Source organism: Uloborus diversus, chromosome 9, assembly GCF_026930045.1.
Source record: "Uloborus diversus isolate 005 chromosome 9, Udiv.v.3.1, whole genome shotgun sequence".
Classification (NCBI taxonomy): domain Eukaryota; kingdom Metazoa; phylum Arthropoda; class Arachnida; order Araneae; family Uloboridae; genus Uloborus; species Uloborus diversus.
In genome coordinates this window covers 70,635,516-70,653,194 of record NC_072739.1, presented here as the reverse complement: position 1 = coordinate 70,653,194, position 17,679 = coordinate 70,635,516, and positions in this window count along the sequence as shown.

Sequence of the window (17,679 nt, the reverse complement as noted above, 5' to 3'; positions counted from 1 at the left end):
CAACTGTAACAGAGCGTCTCTCAAAGACATGGAGGGGTGTGCAGCCATCTAACATGATGTCTGCCCAGACCGTCAAACTTCCTCATCCATAATGGTCGATTTCGAGGTTATTGAAGGACCGGCAGTGATTCCCGGTTCAGTTTAACCGACTATTATTGTCCTACGTTCATTGGATAGAAGCAGGAACCCACTATCTATACTCCAATATGCGCAAAATCGACCATTATGACGGTGGTGGTTTGACGGTCTGAACAGGCATCATGTTAGGGGACCGCACACCCCTCCATGTCTTTGAGAGAGGCACTCTGACCGTTGCGAGAAATGGAGATGTGGTCTTTGAGCTCTATGCTCACCTCGAGAGGTACTGTTAGTCCTGGGGAATTTTAATGGTTGTTAACGCAAGGCCACATAGAGCTCTTCTGATCGATGAATTTTTGGAAGGGAAGGATATTTACTGAAGGGTTTAGCCAAGCAGATATCTAGACTCCAACCCTATAGAGCATGTCTGGGACTCTCTCGGGAGAGCAATAACAGCTCGCAACACCTCGCTGGGTACCATCCATAGTCTGAGAACAGCGTTGTTGAACGAGTGGAAACAATGGCCCCAGGATCCCATAAAAAAATTCATTTCAAGTATGGAGTCACACTGCGAGGTCTATAGGTTTGTTAGAGGTGGCCATACCCCCTATTAACCTATTTTGTTGTTCAATTTTCCAACCGCTGTTTCATACCATCTAACTCTAACGAGTATTATTTATGATCATGCTTGTGTATTTTAAATCTTGGACGATTATTTGTTTTGCATTGTTTCAATGTACGTAAATTCTATATTTCACTAAAAACGGCCCAGTAGTTCAGGAGATAATTGACCATATCTGAAAATTATCTTAATTTCTTACACCAGTGTATTTAATTGCATAAAATTTGGAACATTTCATTAAACTTACCTCTGGAACTTTGCGAATCAGATTGTCCGCTTCCTCATTTACCATGGCAGGATCTCTTTTTTTTAAATTTGTGAAATAACTTTTCTAAATAAAGCATTTGAATACATTGATTAATATTATGAGAAACAGTATTCAAAATAAAAATAATTATCTATGGATTATTTCGGATAAAACTTTTACCCACTCACCTTAACTCTGGAGATTGCATGCTTCCATGCTTGCGACTTCAAGTGGTCGAAATACGTGACTGAAGAAAGGTCACTTACCACGTTGCAAAACAAAGGGGGCGCATGTAGGGCACGAATAACCACCCCCTGTGATTCCGAGAGATGGAATTGGAGGGAGAGCAAATCTACCTGTTCAGAAGAGGGTACCCGTTCGTGACGTCATATTAGCTGGATAAAAGCTGTTGCTCGTGTCCAAGCCTGATTCTTGCAAAACAGGTTTCCAAGTTGAAGTCGGGGCAATGCGACATTCATTGAAGGTGACCATTCCACTTTGTGCTGTAGTTGTGTTCTTAGTTGTTATTTTAAGCAGTTCTAGCTTAGGAAAAATTATTGTCAGTGCAGTTTTTTTACATCGTTCTAAAGTGATTTTTCTCTGCTTATCAATGGCGTCTTCCATTATCGGAAATGCGAAAAATATCAGGAAGATTGACTCTTGTTACGAAGAAGGAAAGGATAACTCTCCTCATCCGAAGATGTAGAAAAAGTTACATGTACACTTCGATGACGGACTTCCTAAAAAATAGACACTGAAAAAACGCTTGAATGCCGCTTATTTCCAATAGGTGATGAAGTGAATGTTTCTGTTCAAGTGCTTCGAAATGAACTCTTAGTGCATATAAGGAAGTATTCAACGAACGCAAATAATCACTTTTTTCCTACGACAGAAGGGATAGTTCTTACTCCCTCTACATGGTATGACTTCGAAAAATATTGCCCTTACAAACTGTGTATATAGAAATGCGTCTTTTATTGCCAACAACGCTTTACTTGGGATAGTAAGCTCAGATCGTGTGCGCCTTCAACAGATCGAACCCTCTCTCTGTGAAAGTTTTCAGACAAAAAACTAATTCATTAAATTAAATTGCGATCAAGTAAAATCCCACCGTGAAGCAATTTACCATGTTACAGAAGAAATCATCCGGTTTATGTATTTAGATAGAGTGAGAACTGAAGTATTGGCGATGAAGAATGATTCGGTCAATTCTTCTGAAAAAGTTGAAGGAGGATACGAAGGCGTATTTCGTAAAATGCCTCAAACTTCATCTTGGTGGAAAAATGAGAGAAGTTTTCGAGTGTGACGGCTGCATTTATAACAGCTTTTTCTCAATTGAATCACGAGTGTATTTTTAAAAGTGGTAAGGAAAAATATGAACGTTTAAGAACAGACATTCTACTAGTACTTGATGTTAAAGACTTTGCGAAAGACTTGTGTAAAATTTCATCAATTGATGATCAATTTTTTGAGAATATGTGCATAAACGGTGTAAAATCTTCACTATACGCCTAGTTAATATTTAAATGTGAATAGTTGCTCTTTACACTGAATTATTTGTGAAAGGAAGTTCTTTGTAAGTACAGTTTTAAATAAAAGAAATTTTCATTTCCAATATTTGCATATATTTTTAATAACTATGTTTTACAACCTTTAGCATTATATTTGAAATTATTTTATGTGAAAAAGTAAAGAACATTTTGTAATTGTTTAGTTGGTAGTATAAGCATGTAATTCCTTTAGCCAGTAATGAAGTAAAAACAAAATAGAAAAAAAAAACTATTTATTTATTATAAAGTCTCCCGTTTTTGGGATACATTTCTCTTCTTTTTTCTGTTTCTTATCTTAGGTGGTGATAGGGTTAACATTGTACAAATTCTTATTTTTCACAAAATGTGTTGGTACATTCATTTCTTTCAACGCATTTAAAAAAGAATCTTTCCAATATACATTTGTATCTTTTTTGTAGCTAAAAATTAAGTTAAGTCTGCTATATTAGTGTCTTCAACTTTTTGATTTCGATATATGACTTGTTCTTTTTCATCCCATGCGAGAATGTTAGAATGTCTTTTTGAAAGTTGCAGTAAGTTTTGTGCTTCTCTTTGAGAGTTTTTATTGACGCTATTAATTATAATCGAATTATATCCTCCATCGTTCAGTTCATTCGTAGATTTTTCTACCGCTATGGGTGTTTTTTTCTCCTCTTGTTGTTGTGATTGTTGTACTTGTTTTCATAGCGAGTTAAATTCTGTCAACTGAAGTTTTCTTTGTAAAACTTTATTGTATCTTAAAATTTTTTCATGTTCTTGTAGTGAACTGTTTAAAATTTGCATCATTGCTTTATCCAACTCACTTTTAGCTGTTTATTTGTAATAGCATGCTTTGAGACCATTTCTTCAGGGACCAAGGCAAATTTCTTAGCTAGCTGCTCCATTGATTAAAGATGATAATACTGTGAGTGCAGGAATGAGGAAATTTAAAAAACCACCTTTCTGCACAATCTATTTGCGTTTCTTTGCAAGGGACAATTTTCGATTCGACAAGTTTCTCAACGTAGATTTATACTTGGAAAGAGCGATTTTCTTCTTTTTCGACAAAGGAATATTTCTTTTCAGAGTATTGTGACAGCACTCGCTAATAGCTTTGTTACATTTCACATGAATCTTTTTCAGTAATTCCCTTTGTAGTTTAGGAGGACAAATTTGTAGTTGGTGTAACTCCCGGCACTGTTCTTTGGTTACTGTCATTTTCATACATGAACATTTTTACTTACAGTATTTCATTTTATAAGACTTTTCTTTGATAAATAAATTGCATCTGATAGGGCAAAATGTTTGTACGTAAACGTAATTCTTCTGGGGTATCGGTTTCTAAATCAATCAACAGGTATGAGAACTTCTTCTTCGTAGCGACTTCATATACTTCTTGAAAAAAATTTTAATATCTGGGAAATATTTGTTTTCCTAAGTGTGAAATTTGACTCACATCTCTTCTGTTTTTGAAAAGTAGGATATAATGTGCGTTTAATGTAATCTCCTTCATTTCTTTTTCTTTGTGAAAAAAATTTTGGGTAATAAATATGACGGATATGTTCAAATGATGACTTCCACGAGTGAAGAGTTTAGTCATAGATTCATTTTTTCCACACTCCTCCATTAAATCATCAATTATAAATAACGTATGGGTTCCTAAATATTCCCTATATTTTGTTGGAAATCCTTCGATAAATGTTACATCAGGTATCGTATCGTATAAATCTTGGTATATTCCATAGAACCATACGGGACTTTATCCGGTTCTGTTGAAAACATTTCTCGCCTATGCTTTAGTAGTTGAGAAATAAATACAGATATCCCAGACGAGGTCGGCCCTGCCACTATCATGGTAAAACTGACTTGTAACTTTGGGAACTCCACCATGAATAAAGTACAGACGAGAGTGATCATCACTTCAATACATTTATTGATAGAAATTTGGAAATACATGAAAATGCTTGGCTACAAAATTGTACACGCGTTTATCATTACACACGTGATTGTTCACAAAAGTTAATAGTATATATTTCATTGAATGACCGCGACATTTTGAATATAAATAATGAATGCAATTTGACCACACACTGCCGTGACATTGCTTTGTCATGTCATGGGATTATAAGTTAAATTAATAAATTGAGATACAAAATCATATATCGATCCGTCGAAAAAGTATGATTGATTTCCATAAGAGTCGAAAAATTCTAATTGTTGTTTTCCTGCCACATAAAATGCAACCCAGTGACTTCCAGACTCTGCAGATGTATCGACGTTTGCAATAAAACAGGTAGGGATGGTGACCATGACAATGTTGGCGAGATGATCGCTAGGGAAAACGTCCAGGAAATACTTTTTGGTGATTGAATCTTTGTGTAAAATGTTTCGTACGTGATTGGAATCCATATTTTCTTCTCCTTCTAATTGGCAAAATCACACAATACGTGACGAGACTTCGTTATTTCTATCACGTTTTGAAATTTGGCAAAAATCAATAGCGATGAAGTTTCAACGATTGCTTTACTAAATTTAATTTCAACTCTTAAATTTCCTTGATGTTGCAAATTTAAATGAGGTCCATTGCATTGATCAGCCTAAAGATCAAAACTGTAAAGTGTCGTCCCTTGACTAAACTGTTCACGTGATAAAAAGAGATCTTTATCACTATTGAAACCGTCAAACAGACTGTGATAAGCACGAATATAATTATCATTTTCAAAATCTAATTCTAGTGGCTTACTCGGTACAGGTTGACCATCCACATAAATCGATATAAAATTAACATTATGATGTGAAATCAGAAAAGGGTTTTTGGAGTAATGTCCATTTATAGCAGCATTTTCGATGCATGTAATCACCACTCTTTTCGGCATCACGCCTAAAAATACATTATCTTGCATGAAGGAAAAACTTCCCTTCGAAATGGAATAGGTTTTACACAGGACTCTGTCGATGGGGTACTTTGCAGAACTTTTTTCTAAAGCTTTTGTATGACCGAGAGAAACTCCGGGGCTGACTTTGACTTTCCGAATGAATAAAGACGCATGTTCTAATATCACTTTATAGTCCCCAGCCGCTTTTGGGTGTAAAAGGCAAAACGGTGCAGTACTACGAACCATTTTGATTTTAATATTGACCAAATTCAACATCAGGCGATTCTGTTGGAAAATATCGCAGTGCAATTGCCCAATCATGTCAAACGTTTTGCTATGTTTGCTGAGTGCTTGATCTTGATATCAATCCTTCATCTGTATTATCCGCTGTGGGATCGATTTCTTCGGGACGAGAGTCTTTGTAAAACAGTTCACAGGTAAGTAGACTTTTCTTTGCGTCTTCTCCATAATTTAAAAGAGTTTCAATGTATGCACGGTATGGATAAGTATTGCTTGCAGAAGAAATATTTCGCTCGTCCAAACTGATATCGATTTGAGAGAAAAGAGAATGTAGAAATAAGTTGACTGGCACAACAGGTTCTTTGTCGGGTAATACCGAGCCATCGGACTTGATAATTTTTGCTTTCACTTAAATAAAGGAAGCATTGAAGTCGGCGTACTCTTCACCACATTCGGAAACAGAAAATTCCAAATGCTCGCAATGCGATGATATTCAACAAATTGACCTTTTTCAATAGCGGCTTGCGTCGTAGGAACCACAAATAAGTCCAATTCAGATTTGGACCACACCGAGGAATCGTCATGGATGAGAGTTGACATCTTTAGGAGAAAATATCGTGATGTGCATTCACTCTCTTGGTTTTGCGAAGAGTGACTCGTTTCTTGGGAAATTTACGCTTTTTGTTCCTTCTACCTGAACCGATCATCGTTTTGATTTTAATTGCTGCTTTATCAGTCAAGTTTTTACCAACCTCTTTCAGACGATGTTTAGCTGCCACTTTGAGATTTTCACCACGTGACACGTCATTGAACACATCGACACCACTGTTTAAAATTTGATTTACAACTGCCTTGGCTCCTGATTTGAAAAGCGGAACTGCAGCTCTGAAAAAGGATTTAAAGAGACCGCCGAATCCATAGACCCTTTGAAAGGGAACCCCTTGATAATAATTGAGTCCATTTCCGGATTGAAGGGTATAATAGTTCTCAAAGGACTTTTGACAACATCAATACGCGACATACATTATGAGGGATATTTCTGGCGAAAGTGAAGTTTTACGTACGAGCGTCCCCGTTCAAATGGTACTAATACACCAGTGTTGGTTCTTATAACAATTTCTATCGTGTCTAATTTTTCGACTCAAAGGTAAATAATTAGGTCTTTCATATTCAACACTCACCACTTCACCATCGCTGCCAGTCGCTCTGACAGTACGTAGCAACGGCGCATATACATCACCCACGATTTGAAGTTCAATGATATCTGTATAAATCATCAATACTCTGAAATGAGCATTCGGATCTGCTATGAGAGGACTAAAGATAGTATGATCGATATTTCTGTCGCTGTCGCCTCCTATGACTGAAGGTGCGAATCCTAACATCTGCGATAATCCTTCATGAAAGATGACGCGTGCATTGTTTTTCATATTTACACTTACGCGTTTTGTTACGGGATTGTAATTGAATAAAATTCTATTTTCGTGATCAGGAATACATATTGCCTTCAAAATATCGGACACGTTTTCATAGCACCCCGGTGGGATATTTCTACCTAATTCTTTCCCGTCACCTATATCAAATCCGATTAAGTTGTTCTCTCGATTCACATTATACCAGGTATGGGGATAAATTAATTCTACAAGACCGCACTCCCAATCTCCAGTCAGCTCGATTGGTGTAGATAATCGTGTAACAAAATGTGACATTTTGTTTACGGGGAAATAATTCATAGAATTATCGCTGGGAAGAGTCACGTAAAAACTCATGCTTGTAAATGAAATACTCTAATCGGGTCTCTCCTTTTTGTATGCTGGATAATTGAGAAATCGGTATCCATTGATTAAATTTTTCGGGATATCCTCGGAACTTCACAAAATATTCCGCTTTATTTCCCCTCTTTCTCTTTTGTAGAATCTTTTCAACCGTATAATCGTCTTTAAGTTTTACTTTTTGTAACTCTTGAGGATAAAAGGGTTCTTGAATGGCTTCCCCCATTAAATCCTTCACGTGGTATACAGGAAACTGTCTTTTTACACATTCGGTGACAATAAATAATTCTTCTGACCAGTTTGTTTCGTTTCCTTTTTCGAAAGTGAGTTTTTGTTTAGAAATACGAGCGACATTACCATTGTTGAAAATACTAGGCTTTTCTCCGACATCTTGACTTTCACTATATACTATAAAATACACTTCACGTTCATTATCGGCATTCACTTCTATGGGTGCTCTCTTAATGGTAGAAAAATGGTAGGTATTATTATAACTTACCAGCAAGTCATCTAACACATCGATGAAATTATATGTATTTTGACTCGTAAAATATTTCCACATTTTCGTTTATAAAGTGCGATTAAATCTCTCTACTACGGAGGCTTTCGTCGTATTAAATATTGTAAAGAATTTCACTTGATTATCTTTTAGAAATTTTTGAAATAGTGCATTTTTGGATTCGGCACCTTGATCCGTTTGCAGTAACTTGGGTTTTCTCTCTGAAAAAATGAGTTTAAAAACGTCTACAATCTCTCGACCTTGTTTTGTTTTCAAAGGTTTCGCCCATGCATATTTCGATAAAATATCAATGCAGGTTAAAATATAGCGATATCCACGATTATGTTCTTGCAAACTTGAAATTTCAACTAAGTCTGCTTGCCATTGATGATCGATCGAATGAACGATGGCCCGATTTGTAGGAAATTTCTTTCGCACTGGTCTATGTAATGTATATGCATCTATCTCTGTCAACCATTTCTTGATGTCCTTTCTGATGAACAATGCATCGACGCCGCCAAAACTTCCTTCCTGGGCCGGATCCTGATAAGCTTTTTCCATGACAACAGGAATAATAATTACTTGACACGGTTAAAGTTTTCACCCTTTCAATGATATAATTGAGTTGGAGGTGTCATTTGGATAAAGCACAAAATCTATTGCGAAATCTGATTTTCCCGTTAAGATGTATAATACGCCCATTACGAGACACATACTTATATCGAGGACAGTAATCCATGCAACCTCCTCTTGTGAAGGCATATTTAAAATAAAAATGCATTCTATATCGTATAACATTATATAAAGGAAATTCAACAGAAATAATAGAATGGTTTCTATTTTAGTTCCATTCTCTTTTTGTAGATGGCGCTATGTGTTCTTTTCATTTGAAAATTAGATTCAGTTCCATTTTAGTGTGATCGTTAACAGGTCCTCGTAGCTTAGTCAGTGTGCGCAGTAGCAAAACTGACAGCTACGAGGAACTTTTGGTGAAACTGCGAGTTCGAATCCAAGTATCTAAACGCTATATATCCCTCCCCCCTCCTTCGAAATTCGGATTTCATTTAGATTTTTACTAATTACATTCCAAGAATAAACAGAAACGCATTTTGTCAATAAAAAATAGGAGAAAATAATTTTCTATTGACTAATTAATCACATTTAAATCTAACGCGTAAAAATGAACTTACTAGACAAAAATAACAAAGTTTCAGAATAATTACAATTTTCCCCCACAGATGGCGCCACGACTGATCTGAAAACTTTTGAAGCAATGGCTGTTAGGGTAATCGAAGAGTGTTGCCAATCTCTGAAATAGAAACTTTTTACTTCGTATAGGTTATAAGTCCTGAAACCGAAACTTAAAAGTGTTGCCATTAAAAAAATAAAAACTTATTAAATTGTAAACGGTTACGAGTATGTTGCTGACAAGGAATCTGATGTTGTCATCTAAAAACTAAATGTTAAATTTAAAGTCATTTATTTTACGTGTTTTAAATTAGTTTCATCCAGCAGAAGGAATGATATCTCTCAACACAACCTTTCAGCATCAACACGTGTTCCGAAAACTCGCCATCTTAAAAAAAAAAACTTTCATACACGTGATCGAAAACCGAAACTTAAAACCGTTGTCATTCCCAAAAAATTTTTTTTGAATAAAAACAACTCAACTCCACTCACCAGCAGAGCCAAACAACTAAACATTCAGCAGCAAAACAACTCAACTCGGCTGCGGGATGCGCCTCTGTGGTAGAACCCGCAATTTCATACTACTAAGGAATCTTTTTCAATCCGCTTTTCTTTTTTTTCGTGCTTTTATGTTTTAGTTATATGCATAATCATTAGAGTTTCCGTTTATTTGACGAGTGCATTACATTGTTAACAATAAATCTTAGTCAAAAATACACAAGATCGCTGCAATACAAGCTCGTAAAACCACATATTCAAAATTAATAGTTGAAATAACTTTTCAAATATCGTCTCATTAAGCGTTTTGATTATTAAATGTTGCTTATCCGGTGCTGATAGCTATTTATAGGTAAAATTTATGCATGATAGAAATAGCAAATGTACATAACGGCTAACTGAAGAATCAACGTACCTTTGAAACACTTTTAAAGATGTTCGAAAGCCTTAAAAGCTACACTATGATTAAATGCCTGTACTGATACCATTGATGAATGATATCACCTATTAACTTTAATACTTCTTGCAGAGTTGGTGTAAGAACTAACATTTCACCAAATTGCTATGAATAACAGATGAAGAGACTTCTTTAAAAATAACTAAAATTTATTAAAACGTCAGAAAAAGTAAATATAATTGTATAAACTATTAACTGAAGCTAAAGGTAAAAGACTAATTAAATATGACTAGCATGTTCGTTAAGCTCATCCTAATACCGCTAATCTATTACTATAATCAGCTATGCATCATCGGCAATGAGCCGAGCAATACGAGCTCCACCCAAGCTACGTTTCCACAGGACAGACTTCACCGAACGAGTCTGAGAAAAAGAGAGAGAATCTTAACCCCGTTCGCTGTTAAATAGCCTGTTCTTATCAGTATTCACATCAATGCCCACACCTCCACGCATCTAATGAGGATGCGCCAAGTGGCAGAGACGCCTCCATGCTAAGCCAATAGTGGGAGTCTGTGACATCACTCATCCGATCCGACAGCTCGCTTCTGATTCATTCAGATCGTTAGTCCGAACGAGCATCGGTTGATTAACGTGAAGTTCAGGTACATGGCAAAAGTAAGTGTAGAGATGCTTGTAGTAATTCTATTTCTAACAATGCCCCTCCTCTCTACACCTTACAAGAAACAGCTAATAAAAATTTAAAAAAAAAAAAAAAATTGGCTTCGAGTTTTTGAAATCCATTCCATAACTTCATAGAAAATTGAAAATATAACAATAATTAAGTATAATAAATACAAAACATCGTTCGGCGATATGTCACATTCCATCTGGACGAAAATACATGCATCCAATCACAAATTACAATCCAGGCTTTAATCTAAAACTCGAGAAGAAAAAACACATTTGCAAAAACATAAGTATAAGCACATTCGTAATAAAGTATGCAATAAAAATGTACATATTAAATTTTTAACTAATTACTGCAGTGTATACTAGAACTGGGATTTCATCAGATAATTTGCAAAAAAAAAAAAAATTCTAATATGAAAATTTAATAACACTCTAAAATTTCCCCTTTCAAAAACGTTGGTAAATTCCATTGTATTTGATAAAAATTCGCGAATATTTCGTTTTTGAGAAAATTACACAATACACAAAAGCATTTCCTAATACATTAAAAATTTCCTCATACAATGTCGAAATTACATCCCTAAAATCGAATATTCATCGTTAGCTAAAGTGACTAATGAAAAATTGTTTCACAAAATTTTACAAGTTCAGTTCTAGAAAGTGGTTTTGTAAATGCGTCAGCTCGGTTTTCTTTACTTTTTACGAAATTAAAGCAGAAAATTTCCTGATAGATTAAGTCCCTCACAAAAAATATTTTAACATCGATATGCTTTGCTCTATAATTTTCAATCGAGGATTTACAGAAATTTTGAAGAGTAAATCGCTGAAACTTATGAGTTTTAATCCAATTTCATACTTCATTCAATGGGAAAGTGCACCTGCGTAGTTATTGCTGCGTCCGCCATTGATTGTGGTTGAACGATGTCAGAGCGAAGAGCGCATGCGCCAACGTTTCACCCATGCATTTAGGAGGTCCGTCTTCACATTTATTAGAGTCATTAACCTTGATCACATTTCCTAGCCTCCATTGGACCCTGAGGCACCGTGTTTTCACCACAGGGAGCCAAATAGCTTGTCAAAGGCACCCGTAGTTTTAACAGTGTAAACCAGTTCTGCGCATCTTCCTTTACTGTCGCTCGAATTCCTAATAGAACCAGGGGAAGCACGAGTCCATTTATCTTTATGGCAGCGGAGTCCTTGTTTCAGGGTTCTGTTTAAGCGCTCAACCAACCCGTTCCCAGAAGGGTGGTACAGTGATGCGCGTGTCTGTTGAACTCCCAGGACCTTGTTAAGTATGGAGAACAGGTTGCTGTGGAACTGTCGGCCTTAATCGGTTGTCACCATGGGGGGCACTCCGAATCTGGCTACCCAATGGAAAAGAAATGCGTTTGCGACAGTCACTGCGGTCATGTCGACTATAGGGATGGCTTCAGACTATCTTCTGTATCTGTAGATGCAGGTAAGCAAGTGCTGGTAACCATCAGACGGTGGGAAGGGGTCCAACAATGTCTAGGTGAACGTGTTGAAATAGCGCCACCTAGATACGAGAAGGCCATGGCAGTTATCTGTGACGTCACTCAGAGCAGGGAATTGGCTAGCGACAGCGATTGAAAATAACTAGTCTCGGAAAAATTTCGTTTACGCAAATATTAAAAATATCAACAGGGCAACAGATGCAAACTCAATAAAGTTGAGCAATCCACTCCAATACATGGCACTGGTTATTTTGTTATTTTTTGCTTTTCTTATTCCATAAATCAAAATTACTGCCTTGTTTCTGAATGTAAAACCTTTAAAAAATTTTATTTCAAAATATATTCATGAGCTGTGTTTTACTTACAGCTCATATTTTGAAGTCCCACTTAAAAAAGAATTTTAGAAAATATTCAGCTACAACAATGGAATAAGGGTAGTTTTAACTTTTTCATAAAGGAAATAGAAATTATCACGGGACGCGGAAGCGTCCAGCCCCGCCAAGGAAACCAAACGTCAGCAGCCAACAGAAGCAAATCCACCGCCAAAGAAGAAAGATAATAAAAGCGACCAAGAACAAGGGATTACACGACAGAACAAATTGGGTTTTTTTGGGTCTTTCACCCCTCTGTATCTCAGCCCCATGAAGACCCCCGGAGTTGATTTTTGGTACACTCAATCTCTAGTGGCCCCTGACGCCGTAAACCAAAATAGAATCTCCAGGACCATCAGGGGGAGAAGGTATTAAAGTTATAAAATCGCTGTTCAAAAAGGTTTTCGCTTTCTTTGACAGGGCTACAGTCCAGACGAAAAAAGGAATCAAGCTGAAATTTCGCACACACATTCCTTGTGCCCTACTGATGTGCCTTTTGTGCCATTTGACCCCCTATCCTTTCCCCCTCGTTTTTACCCCCAAATTGTACCTTCCCGGGGTTCTATCACAGCCCCCCGGGGGGCTACGGTAATGATTTTTTGTATACATATTCTTGGGGGGCCATTGAGTACATATACAAAAATTCAACCACCAGTGACATCATGGGCCGGAGTAATTGAAGTTTGAAAATCACTAATTTCCCCTAAATTCATGTGTACTTACTCTCAGCTTATAGGGTTTGTTAATCTCTGACTGCAATTGCAATGCTAGAACAGATCTAAGATCTAACAATTATTCAAAAGTTGTCTTTGGAAATGAAATTCAATCAAGACTAATAAAACATCCAACAGTTGCAATTAGACGTTAAATCGCGGATATCACAAATTTGCCACAGCGACTGCGCATGCACGCAGACTTGGAATCTGAAAACAGAAAGCCAAATGAGCTACGTTTTTGTTTATACTTAAGCAGAGAAACAAATTAATGAATGAGATTATAATGCTGTCCTCCCCACCCCCCAAAGTTTTGCCGATACGAAATTTCCTTCCCCCTGTTTTTCCAATTTTGATATATTTATGGAGGGAAGAAATTTTAAATGTCGGCGCGAAACTGGGATTAAACCATTACAACATTTTACGCGACAAATTATATGAAACTGTACGCATAAGAATACGGCACATATAACTTTTTAATTGAAAGCGAAAAATAGCACTTTTTTTATTGGTTTGCTTATTTTCTAAATTAATGGATTTTTCACAAACAACACATAATGAAATGAAAATATATGAAATACGTATGTGGATATCCGTGCTTTGCAGTAATTTGTTAGCTGAAAAAAAATTTGCAATTAATTTAAGCAAGAGTATTAATGAGCTTAGTCCGCGCGCAACATGCGCATTCCATTCGCTATGGCAAATTTGGGATATCCGCGATTTGACATCGAGTAAAGTTGTATAGATCTTCTGACACATTCAAATTTAAAATATTTAATGGCTTAGGTTTTTTTTTTTTTTTGCTTGGTGATAACATGCGTTATTTCGTTTTTTAAATGAACTTTTAAACAAAACTAGGTATTAAACAAGACAAAGACTTCTATCAAGAGAAAGATAAATCACCAAACAATTCAAATTATCCCATAAAACGTAATCTACGATTTAAGAAAAATTTAAGTAAACAAAAAGTGAAAGGCTAGATTAAAATAGCCCACAAGCTGTAAAACATTTACAGCTTGTAATCTTTTGTTTATCTTGTTTGGCGGGAAGCGTTTCAAAGTGAAGTGCTTGCTTGGTGAGCAAAAAGCTTCCCGCCAAACAAGATAAACAATTTAAAAGATCTATCCATATTTCTGAGGAGTTGAAGGTGGGAGGAGGTTCTAATGGAAGTAGCTGTGATGAAAAAGGAGAAGAGGGAGGATGGTAGTTTGGCAGATACTTGGCGGGCAAACTAGATATTGTAACTTTTTATGGCTGAGGATTTAGGATGCAGGTTTTCTTTTTTGTGCGGAAAAGTTAAAGGTTTTCTTGGCGGGGAAATTTTTACAACAGGGTTGTTTTTGATGAGATTGCACTTACTTGCCATATAGATAAATAATTACCTGCCCATATTTTAGAAAACAAGAGTTTGATTTAATAAAATAAACAAGAATAAAGACAAAAAATATAACAAAAATATTTTATTCAAACATTTTAAAACAATACATAAATAGTAACCTTGTATTAATTATTGTTATTTTTCCCCCACAACAAATAAAAAAAACTTTTCATGATATTATTTGAATGGTAATAAATAACTTCTTCAAATGTGAGAACAAGACAAATGTATGTAAAATAAATGTTATATTCGAAAACAAATTTTATGTCTAACTTTGAAGATGTTTGCCAAATCTAACATGTCATTAAATGTTGGGATATCTCATCAAAAATATTTTCTCTTCATTAAAAGTAAAACAATAAAGAAAGATAATTTTTCAAAAATTGAAGGATACACAAAGCTTAAATGTAAAATTATGAACATGTAAAAAATTGGCTTCTGTATACAAAATCTGCACATGCTGACACACCATAGTAAAGAAAATATGAAATATTTAAAGCACAGTGTCAAATTTATCGTGATGGGTTAAAAATACATATTTAATTTCTTAGCATAACTTTGGTGGCAGAAAGTCATGGTAAGAAGTGCATGTAAATTTTTAAGTTATATCTTCCCTAGTAGATAAACAGTGTAAAATTTGAACACTCTAATGTATTTAGAAAATACTAGGGGAACTGATCATAAATATACATTTTTTAATCAGGGAAAGTAAAATGACAAGACACTAGAAATTAACAGCCGTTTAAAGAACATACAATCACAATGCTAAGTGAAAATTATATGAACGTAAGGAAATATGTCATAACAAAATCTGTTCACACTGAAATGCCTCTGTAAATAATATGAATATTTAAACCAGAATATTTGCTGAAAACCGATTGCAAGTACAAAACTCTATCTGACATTCAAAAGCCAAAAGAGAACTCGTCTTATCCTAATTCGCTAGTATTTATTTATTTACATCACTAGGTAGACCTGTATTTGATAAATTCTCTGAAACATTACTCCTTTGGCAATTTACTACATGATGACACTATTGAAAGCTTCCTTTTTTTTTTCGCCTTTGTCTCATTTGATTTCTTAACATCATTTACCTTCTTGCAATTATTATTTAAAAATGAATTAGTAACTGAGAAGGCCAAATATTTTATAATTGTATATGCACTGTGGTTCTCACAGCTGTCAATAAAAAGATCATTTGAAATTGCATGTCTCATAGTTAAATCAACAACTGTTATTGTCTATTATTCATGCCATCCAGAAATTCTTTTTCACTTTCCTTCGAGATTAATTTTTGTACAATGATATAACAACTAGTAACAACATTTACCACTTGTTCTTGAGGATAGAGCAATCCTCCTCTATCCATATTAATAATTAAGTCATAATTGTTGTCTGCAATTAACTCATTTTCTGTGACTAAAAAAGGTCTGCAGAGCTGACATTTTAACTTTTTCAAAGCAACATGAGCACACTAACCAGACATAAAGATCAAAACAGGCAATAGATTATCCACACTCTTAAAATCTGTAACAAATCAAAGTTTGTACAGCATTCATTAAGTTGTACAATGTACATTATCACTATCTGGATCATCTACATCTTTAATATTAATTAAACCATAAATACTTGATGTTAAGGTTAAGGGAAGAAGGTTTTGAAACCGTATCTTTGCTTCAGCCTCATATATTTGGCGCATTGATACTAAATACTGTGAGCCTGCTAAAGACCTGTACTTCACAAAACGTTCCTCTAAGGAATCTGTTTGAATTTTACCAAAAAAAAAAAAAAAAAATTAAATTTTAGATCAGTAAGGCAATATTTTGACATTTCAATAAGGGCTCGCGTCGTATGGGTTAAAGCTAAATGGGTTTCTTTTGTTAGAGTTCCACTGGAACGACTTTGAGCTTTCCAGTAGTCTAACCATTCAACAAATTTATTCAGAAATTTTATTTGCTCTGAATGGGAATCTGAAACTGGTTGCTACATTAACACTGGACCACCAACGATAAGTAATCTGAATAAATTTAGCAGTATTTTCTGCATTGAGTATATTATTTTCTTTGCCAACTTTATACAAAGCTTGAACAACATATTCATTAAAAACATTCATAACTAATTTAACATTTTGTCTTTCAAAATTAGTAGGAAATAAAGATTTTCTATTCAAACTGTAGGAATAACTGATCAAATGTACACTTTCTATTTCATGTAGTTTTTCCAACGATAAAAAAGAAGCAGTTTTAAGAGGTCGGTTAAAATTTTTAAAATCTGGAAAAGCTTGTTCGCAATTTTTTTGATTTAGCCAATTGTTGCGAATACATTTGAATATATGGACAGGACCAATTACATAAAATAATGGTCTATTGTTATCTATAGGATGTGGATATAGAATGCTCAGTTGAGGAGGAGAAGAAAAAAAAAATGCATAGATTTTCTGTTGATGGAACTATTGTCAGTTGTAACTGCTATTACAAAGAAACCTAAATTTTCTAATGATATAATACAATTTAAAATAAATTTATGCAATTCCTCTGCTGTAATATTTTTGACGGGAACAATTTAACTACTTCTTAATAAGAGGAAAGAAGGCTTTGGATCATTAAAACATGGGCAGTTGTTGCTACGGTCTCCATATTTTGAGCCATACCAATTATATGACCACCTTTATAATCCAAGTATGGTTTAATATGGATTTCGTCAAGCATTATAGTAAGTTTTATCAGATGAATCAAGGTAAGACATTTTAGATTTTAAATAATTTGAATAATTCATACCTTCAAATTGGGGGTTGGTGTTTAATGAGGAGCAAACTCTTTGAATGGTTCTTGGATGAGGAAAAACAAGATTTGACGAATTTCTAAGGAACCTGTAAGCATGTGCAAATATCGTGTACAGAATGCAAGCAAAAATCATGGTCTCTGGCGAATATCGGAGACTTTCTTTTGCTTGCAAAGAAAGTTTCGTTTGCTCGCAAGAAAATTTCAAGACGTTTAATATTTCTTCACCTTCCTCCAAAGTCATTCCTAGCAAGATCTTTGAAAATGAAGAAACTGTCTTCAAGTTGTCCTTTACTTTTCATGTTGTCGAAGGGAGAGTTTCTAAT